Genomic DNA, 10000 nt, shown 5'->3' with positions numbered 1-10000 from the left:
GCCTTAATGCTTTCAAATCAAGGCTACCAGGGTAGCCTAATTGCGTTCGAAACTCAACTTGTGAGCTGTCGGCCCTAGAAGTTTTTTAGGCTGCTAGGACCTCTCTCTATATTTTGCCTTTGGACTTCTCGAAGCTCAACTTGTGAGCAGTTCCATGCACCACTACCCGTATCTCTTAGCTTAGTTCTAGCCATGTGCGTTCAAAGCTCAACGTTAAGCTGTGTCCTGCACCACAATCGTTATATAATAAGCTTATCTCTAAGCTTTTTTGCGTTCAATGCTCAACGTTAAGCTATCCCTTCGCTTAGAACCTCGCTCTACATTTTGCCTTTGGACTTCTCTAAGCTCAACTTGTGAGCAGTTCCATGCACCACTATAGGTATCTCTTAGCTTAGTTCTAGCCATGTGCGTTCAAAGCTCAACGTTAAGCGGCCTCATGCACCACAACCCTTGTATCTTAAGCTTATCTCTAAGCTTTTTTGCGTTCAATGCTCAACGTTAAGCTATCCCTTCGCTTAGAACCTCGCTCTATATTCAACTTTCAGATACCTCAAAGCTCAACTTATGTGGTCTGCTATTGCTCTTGAACGGGTACAATATCTGGCAGAGGGGGGTTTTTGGCCCAAAATATGCAATATTAGTTTAACCTCGGCCGCAGAACCACATTTGACCAGGTCGAGAAAAAAATTTTTTCGTGACGACCTGGTCCCCCATAGTAGGGAATGAACATGACATCTTAACCATATTTGACCATTTTCAAATTTCTCGTCGCGGAATGATGACTTTACTAGTAAAATTTGTTCCGGGTAGGGACCTCCCATACAAAATTTTCATCGCTCCAAAAGTGATTTTGTTTCACTTTTCAACATTTACAAGGTCCATAAATCATGTTTTGAGACGATATGGAAAAAAAAATTTTTTGCCCGTCTCGACCAACTCGACCGATGGTGACCACAGTAGGGTGCTCCATACAAATTTTGCTTATGTGAAATTTTTCAGTGTAAAATAAGGTTTCTCCAATCGATCGCGGGTTTCACTTTTCATCATTTGCTAGGTCTAACTATGATGTTTTGAGTGGTCCCGCAAAAATTTTTTCTTGGACCGGGCCTTCCTTCCCGGCCCTGTCGGTGTGCTCTGCAGTAGGGTGCTCCATACAAATTTTCCTTATGTGGAATTTTTCAGTGTAAAATAAGGTTTCTCCAATCGATCGCGGGTTTCACTTTTCATCATTTGCTAGGTCTAACTATGATGTTTTGAGTGGTCCCGCAAAAATTTTTTCTTGGACCGGGCCTTCCTTCCCGGCCCTGTCGGTGTGCTCTGCAGTAGGGTGCTCCATACAAATTTTCCTTATGTGGAATTTTTCAGTGTAAAATAAGGTTTCTCCAATCGATCGCGGGTTTCACTTTTCATCATTTGCTAGGTCTAACTATGATGTTTTGAGTGGTCCCGCAAAAATTTTTTCTTGGACCGGGCCTTCCTTCCCGGCCCTGTCGGTGTGCTCTGCAGTAGGGTGCTCCATACAAATTTTCCTTATGTGGAATTTTTCAGTGTAAAATAAGGTTTCTCCAATCGATCGCGGGTTTCACTTTTCATCATTTGCTAGGTCTAACTATGATGTTTTGAGTGGTCCCGCAAAAATTTTTTCTCTTGGCCAGTCGACCCTTTCGTCCATGTCGGTGTGTTCTGCAGTAGGGTGCTCCATACAAATTTTCCTTATGTGGAATTTTTCAGTGTAAAATAAGGTTTCTCCAATCGATCGCGGGTTTCACTTTTCATCATTTGCTAGGTCTAACTATGATGTTTTGAGTGGTCCCGCAAAAATTTTTTCTCTTAGCCAGTCAACCCTTTCGTCCATGTCGGTGTGTTCTGCAGTAGGGTGCTCCAACCAAGTTTTCCTAATGAAAGTTTTTCGTGGTTTCGTGTGAGTTAAAAACTCCGGAACTTGGCTTATTTTCACCATAATTTCCACATATGGTGACCAACTCAATAAACGTTTTGTGCGTATCCTATGGACAGTTTTTCGCGTTCAACTTGGTGAACTAGGGTTGTTTTCCCGAAGGGTAAAAAAATCTGGACTTAGCCAAATTTTGAAATCTCCAACCAATCTTGGCCTGTTAGATTATCTTGGTTGGGTTGCTATGGGCTGCTACGGCCTACTTGATAGGCAATGTTTCAACTCTTGGAAGCTTTCGTGGTTGTTTAGAACTGTCCATGGCCTTCTTGATAGAAATGGCTTATCGTGGCCATGGACTTAGCAACATTTTGAGATCCAATCTTGGCCTGTTAGATTATCTTGGTTGGGTTGCTATGGGCTGGTACGGCCTACTTGATAGGCAATGTTTCAACTCTTGGAAGCTCTCGTGGTTGCTAAGCACTGTTCGTGGCCTTCTTGATAGAAATGGCTTATGGTGGCCATGGACTTAGCAAAATTTTGAAATCTCCAACCAATCTTGGCCTGTTAGATTATCTTGGTTGGTTTGCTATGGGCTGCTACGGCCTACTTGATAGGCAATGTTTCAACTCTTGGAAGCTTTCGTGGTTGCTAAGCACTGTTCGTGGCCTTCTTGATAGAAATGGCTTATGGTGGCCATGGACTTAGCCAAATTTTGAAATCTCCAACCAATCTTGGCCTGTTAGATTATCTTGGTTGGTTTGCTATGGGCTGGTACGGCCTACTTGATAGGCAATGTTTCAACTCTTGGAAGCTTTCGTGGTTGCTTAGGATAAGAATCCCGACGAGAAAGGTTTCCCGGACTTATAAAAATAACCGATTAGCCCCAAGGACACATCTTCCTTGAAAGGCTAATCATGCACCACACACCACACCACCCATAGGCTTGCAAGCAGCACTCTTGTCGAGTGCAGCAAGCCTATGCTCACATCAACTACCGTACACGTACCACCATAGGCTTGCAAGCAGCACTCTTGTCGAGTGCAGCAAGCCTATGCTCATCAACTACCATACGTACCACCACAGCCTTGCAAGCAGCACTCTTGTCGAGTGCAGCAAGCCTATACTCCACGAACTAACCACTTCACCACCAAGCATGGGTCGCCTGAGAGGATCGATGCGAACGCATCTCTACAACTCGCAGCTCCCAGCCTGTAGTCCCGTCGTTTGCGGGCGGTCGAAGGTGTCGAAACTAGTTGTATCCACGGTCGACGGGCGCACAGCCACCAGGGTTCCCTGTGATAAGGTACTTCCACGTGCAGCGTACACCCGCCCGTTGCGGCTCAGTCTAGTGCTATAGCGGGGATGAGACGGCAGTGTGCACGGGGCAGCACCGACGGATCTCAGAGGGTTGTTAAGCCCGCTAGCTTCCGATCACCTAATGGGTTTATGATGCGCTATCAGCTCGGATTGGATACGACCTTAGAGGCGTTCAGGCATAATCCAGCGGACGTAGCGTCATACCAAAGTCCGGTCGAACTAGTATTGAGCCAGTGGTCCGTACCTGTGGTTCCTCTCGTACTGCACAGGAATTCCGTTAAGATAGCAGCATACAGCACACACCAGTAGGGTAAAACTAACCTGTCTCACGACGGTCTAAACCCAGCTCACGTTCCCTTGAAAGGGTGAACAATCCTACGCTTGGTGAATTTTGCTTCACAATGATAGGAAGAGCCGACATCGAAGGATCAATAAGCCACGTCGCTATGAACGCTTGGCGGCCACAAGCCAGTTATCCCTGTAGTTGCGAGCGAACCTCCGTAGTGAACGGACGTGTTGTGGATGAGCTCTTGTCGACGCGTGCGTGTGAGTGTATACTGTGAGTGCATACTGAGTAAGACAAAGTGTGCGAAAGAGACACCAAACGGCCACCGAGGACCTTGGTTCCACGTGTCCGGCCCCCGATCTCGGCTGCCGACCCCCCACCCAAATTTCACCCCCCCACCTATCAAGGGGGGGGAGTTTTTCGTGGGCAGGTTTTTGTTGAATATTAAGGCGAATTGTGAACCGATCCGGACGATTAAGGTGTCGTTGGATGAGTCTCGGTAAGACGCATCTTACAAAACTTTGTATGTGTGTGTGTGTGCGTTACACCGGAAGTGGCACTTGAAAAACTGTGAGTTTTTGGTGGGGGACCGTTTTACCCCCCAAAAAGTGCGTTAGTGATCTTAAAAACACTTGAGGACTATAAGTGAGAATATCCCGCGTCGATAGAGTGGTCTAACATTTTTGTGCGACGAACCGTTGCGGAGTTATAGGCTTCCAAAGTTGGAGGTTTTGGCGATTTCCGGCGTCTTTCGTTCCCATACATTTTGTATGGGACAGCTGTTCGGTGGCGCGTTCTTGGCCGAGTACCGTGTGTCGTCGCGTGTGACGTCAGTGCAAAGTACCGGTTTGCGCCCGATCTGGCGTTGTCGCCGCGAGTGTGCTGAAGAACATAACGGTAAAGCCCGGTGCAAGCGCACCGAAAAGTGTAACTTTTTGGCAAAGTGCATGATTTAAGGCACTTTCCGTTTGCCGTGTGTTCCTGTGTGCGTGCGTGTGTGCGAGTGTTTGGAGTGAAAATCGGCCGTATCAGCCAGGCCACGCGTGCCAGGGCTTTGGTTTCACGTGTCCGGCCCCCGATCCTGGCCGCCGACCCCCCACCCAAATTTCACCCCCCCACCCCTTAAGGGGGGGGAGTTTTTCGTGGGCAGGTTTTTGTTGAATATTAAGGCGAATTGTGAACCGATCCGGACGATTAAGGTGTCGTTGGATGCGTCTCGGTAAGACGCATCTTACAAAATTTTGTATGTGTGTGTGTGTGCGTTACACCGGAAGTGGCACTTGAAAAACTGTGAGTTTTTGGTGGGGGACCGTTTTACCCCCCAAAAAGTGCGTTAGTGATCTTAAAAACACTTGAGGACTATAAGTGAGAATATCCCGCGTCGATAGAGTGGTCTAACATTTTTGTGCGACGAACCGTTGCGGAGTTATAGGCTTCCAAAGTTGGAGGTTTTGGCGATTTCCGGCGTCTTTCGTTCCCATACATTTTGTATGGGACAGCTGTTCGGTGGCGCGTTCTTGGCCGAGTACCGTGTGTCGTCGCGTGTGACGTCAGTGCAAAGTACCGGTTTGCGCCCGATCTGGCGTTGTCGCCGCGAGTGTGCTGAAGAACATAACGGTAAAGCCCGGTGCAAGCGCACCGAAAAGTGTAACTTTTTGGCAAAGTGCACGATTTAAGGCACTTTCCGTTTGCCGTGTGTTCCTGTGTGCGTGCGTGTGTGCGAGTGTTTGGAGTGAAAATCGGCCGTATCAGCCAGGCCACGCGTGCCAGGGCTTTGGTTTCAAGTGTCCGGCCCCCGATCCTGGCCGCCGACCCCCCTCCCAAATTTCACCCCCCCACCCCTTAAGGGGGGGGAGTTTTTCGTGGGCAGGTTTTTGTTGAATATTAAGGCGAATTGTGAACCGATCCGGACGATTAAGGTGTCGTTGGATGCGTCTCGGTAAGACGCATCTTACAAAATTTTGTATGTGTGTGTGTGTGCGTTACACCGGAAGTGGCACTTGAAAAACTGTGAGTTTTTGGTGGGGGACCGTTTTACCCCCCAAAAAGTGCGTTAGTGATCTTAAAAACACTTGAGGACTATAAGTGAGAATATCCCGCGTCGATAGAGTGGTCTAACATTTTTGTGCGACGAACCGTTGCGGAGTTATAGGCTTCCAAAGTTGGAGGTTTTGGCGATTTCCGGCGTCTTTCGTTCCCATACATTTTGTATGGGACAGCTGTTCGGTTGCGCGTTCTTGGCCGAGTACCGTGTGTTTCTGTGTGCGTGCGTGTGTGCGAGTGTTTGGAGTGAAAATCGGCCGTATCAGCCAGGCCACGCGTGCCAGGGCTTTGGCTTCAAGTGTCCGGCCCCCGATCCTGGCCGTCGACCCCCCTCCCAAATTTCACCCCCCCACCCCTTAAGGGGGGGGAGTTTTTCGTGGGCAGGTTTTTGTTGAATATTAAGGCGAATTGTGAACCGATCCGGACGATTAAGGTGTCGTTGGATGCGTCTCGGTAAGACGCATCTTACAAAATTTTGTATGTGTGTGTGTGTGCGTTACACCGGAAGTGGCACTTGAAAAACTGTGAGTTTTTGGTGGGGGACCGTTTTACCCCCCAAAAAGTGCGTTAGTGATCTTAAAAACACTTGAGGACTATAAGTGAGAATATCCCGCGTCGATAGAGTGGTCTAACATTTTTGTGCGACGAACCGTTGCGGAGTTATAGGCTTCCAAAGTTGGAGGTTTTGGCGATTTCCGGCGTCTTTCGTTCCCATACATTTTGTATGGGACAGCTGTTCGGTTGCGCGTTCTTGGCCGAGTACCGTGTGTTTCTGTGTGTGGGGAGTCAATCAACGCGCTACGTCGCCGCGAGTCGGGGAGAACACCTCCCCCGACTCCCCCCCCCCCCTCCACCCTCACCCGTAACAGTGAGAGGTGGAGATGTCGTCGACGGGGCGAACCCTCCGTTCCAGGACGGAGTCAACGGAGGAGAGGCCGGCGAAGCTCTCCACTATTCTGGAGCCGCGAGTGGCTCTTACACGAACATCTGTTCCGGGAGCGAAGCAGCAGTCCCCGGAAATGTCGGAGCTGAGACAGCTCCTCAATGAGACGTCGCTCACCAACGAGCAGCTGCGAGCGACGATCGTGGGTCTGCAACAGGAGATCCAGATGCTCCGGCAGCAGATGGAAACAAATGCTGTGCAGGCCCGGCAAGATTTGCAGCTGGCCCGAGAGGAAGCCCGGATGCGCGAGACGCTGGCTCGTGAAGACAACGAGCGCCTGCGCAACGAGCTGAGGGAGGAGCGAGCCAGCTTCCAAGAGCTCCTTGCACAGACGCTGGGCTATGGAGGCAGCCAGAAGCAGCAGCAGCAGTACCAGCAGCAGCAGCAACAACAGCAGCAGCAACGTCGTGAGCAGCAGCAGCAACAGCGACAGCAGGGAGCGGTGTCGGCAACGGCAGCTCCGCTTTCAGACCCGGAAGGCGGCTCTTGGGCTGAAGTGGTGCGTCGTAAGCCGGCCCGGCAACCGGGGAACAAGCCGCAGCAACAGCAGCAGCAGTGGCCGCAACTACCGCAACGGGCAGCGGTTCAGCGACAGCCGATCGCAGGACCGTCTAAGCAGCAGCCCCAGCAACATCAGGGACAACAGGCCCGGGGTAGCCAGCCTGGAGCACAACGAGGAGGTCGGCGTCAGCGGCAGCGAAAAACCAAGCCGGACGCTATTGAAATCGCCCCAGCTGAGGGACAAACCTGGACGGAGGTGTACCAGGCTGTCCGAACGGCTCCAGAAATGGAGAAACATGCTGAGGCCCTAGGCGTCGGGCGACGCACCACACGCTCCAGGCTTGTCATGGAGCTGAAGGAGAGCGCGGACGCTGCAGAAGTTCTGCAGTGCATCAAGCAGGTCTGCGCAAAGGCAGAACGGCCGGCCTCAGCTCGGCTGGTCACGCCTATGGTCGAAATCCGGTTGGACGCTGTCGACCCTTTAGCGAAGGAGACCGATGTGGCGATGGCGCTGACCAACCTGTGCCAATGCGAGGTGGAGGAGACATCGGTTCGCCTGCGACCTGCCTGGGACGGCACGAAAGTGGCGATAGTCCGCGTAACAGCCAGGGCTGCGGAGGGTCTGGTCGACAAGAGCGTCAAGATCAAATACACATCGTGTCTGATCCGGAAGGTGGCTCCTCTGCAGGCGCGTCAGCAACGGTGCTACAAGTGCCTCGAGATGGGGCACGTCCGAGCTGCGTGCAGGAGCGAAGTGGACCGCTCGACAAGCTGCATTCGCTGCGGGAAGCCGGATCACCAGGCGAAGAGCTGCACGGCGGAGGTGCGCTGCGTCGTGTGCAGCGGCCCGCACCCGGTCGGGCATCCGACGTGCCGGCGCTAAAAGTGCTGCAAGTGAACCTCGGGCGAAGCCGGGCAGCCCAAGACCTCATGCTGCAGACGGCTCGCGAGTTAGGGGCTCAGGTGGTGCTCGCCTGCGAACTATATCGACCACCTCGGGATGATCCGCGGTGGGCCATCGATGCGGAACAGAGCGTGGCGATAATAGCAACAGGGGCGTACCCTATTCAACGGCTTTGGGGGAGCGTCGTCCCGGGACTCGTGGTGGCCACCATAGCGGGAGTAACGTTCGCCAGCTGCTACGTGCCACCCAGCAGCGGCATCGAAGACTTCGAAAGCTTCCTCGGTGCGGTGGAGGTGTCTCTGGTCGGACACACAACATCGGTCCTGGCCGGGGACTTCAACGCCTGGAATGAGGAGTGGGGGAGTGCGCGCACCACCCGGAAGGGGCAGGAGCTCCTGAGCGTGGTGGAGCAGCTGGCGCTGCATACGCTGAACCGCGGCAACGTGCCCACGTTTAAGGGCAACGGGGTTGCGCGGGAAAGCGTTATCGACGTTTCTTTTGCCAGCCAAACTATTGCGCGACCGGACTCCTGGCGCGTGCTCGATCGCTTTTCCAGCAGCGACCATGCCTACGTCCAGTTCCAGGTGGGCGTCCCAGGACAACGTCCCACGCGACGAGGCAAGCAGCAGCAGCGAAGTCGAGACGGGACAGCCAGACACGCCGGGACCCGGTGGAAGACGACGCAATTCGATAACAAGTGCTTCGACATCGCCCTCACATGCGGCCACTTCGAGCAGGTCGCAACTCCGGAGGGGCTGATCGGCGGACTGACCCAGGCGTGCGATGAGATCATGGAGAGAGTACACGGGGCTACTTTCCATCGCAAGCCCCAGGTGTACTGGTGGTCTCCTGACATCGAGCGCCTGAGGGAGGAATGCGGAGCAGCGGAGGCCGCCCATCGCAGGGCCCAACCTTCGGAGCGTGCGGTGACGTCGGCCAGGCTGCAGGGCTGTCGACGATTGCTGCAGGCCGCCATTCACAGCAGTAAGGAGGACTGTATGCAAGAGCTGATCGATGGGGTCGAAGCCGAGGTGTTCGGACTCGGTTACAAGGTTGTTCGAGCAAAACTACGTAACAGGGCACCACCGGAAACGGACCGAGCCGTACTAGGTCCGATCGTCGAAGCCTTGTTCCCGAATCATCCGGCGTTTGAGTGGCCGGACATCGATGCGTGCAGCGAGGCTCTGAGGCCGGTCACGAGCTCGGAAATTCTTTCGCTGGCCGAGCGGATGGCCACCTCCAAGGCGCCAGGGCTGGACGGCATCCCGAATGCCGCAGTGAAGGCGGCAATGCGGAAGCACCCGGAGGTCTTCGCCAAGGTGTACAATCAGCTGCTCGAGCGAGGGGAGTTTCCTGCGGCATGGAAGGAGGCACGCCTTGTGTTGGTCACGAAGCCAGGTAAGCCGCCGGGCGATCCGTCGTCGCACCGCCCGCTGCTAATGCTGGGAGCAGTCGCCAAGGGGTTCGAACGGCTGATCTTAGATCGGCTGAACGACCACTTGGAGGACAGCGATGCTCCTCGCCTGTCGGCAAGGCAGTACGGGTTCCGGCGCGGTCGTTCCACGCTTCAGGCCATCGAGCGGGTGATCGAGCGAGGACAACACGCGAGGACGTTTCACCGCACCAACCAGCGGGATCCTCGATGTCTGGTGGTGGCAGCACTGGACGTCAGGAACGCCTTTAACTCTGCCAGCTGGAAGGCGATCGCGGTTGCCCTGCAGAAGCTGATGGTTCCTGCAGCCCTCCAGAAAATATTGCGCAGCTACTTTTCTGAGAGGAGGCTGGTGTACGAGACCAGCGAGGGGCCAGTGCGTCGTACGGTCACGGCGGGCGTTCCACAGGGCTCAATCCTGGGCCCGACCCTGTGGAACGCGATGTACGACGGCGTGCTTCGGCTGGTGCTGCCTGAGGGCGCCGAAGTGATCGGCTTTGCGGATGACGTCGTGGTGCTGGCGAGCGGGACGACGCCGGAGGCAGCGACGGGACTGGCGGAGACGGCGGTAGCAATGATCAGCTCGTGGATGGCGCAACACCACCTGGAGCTTGCTCCGGCCAAGACCGAGCTGGTCATTGTGTCTACGATGAGACGAGACAACACCCGAGTCCCGGTGA

The sequence above is a fragment of the Anopheles marshallii genome (genome assembly GCF_943734725.1).
Source record: "Anopheles marshallii chromosome X unlocalized genomic scaffold, idAnoMarsDA_429_01 X_unloc_51, whole genome shotgun sequence".
Taxonomy (NCBI): Eukaryota; Metazoa; Arthropoda; class Insecta; order Diptera; family Culicidae; genus Anopheles; species Anopheles marshallii.
This window is presented reverse-complemented; position numbering follows the sequence as displayed.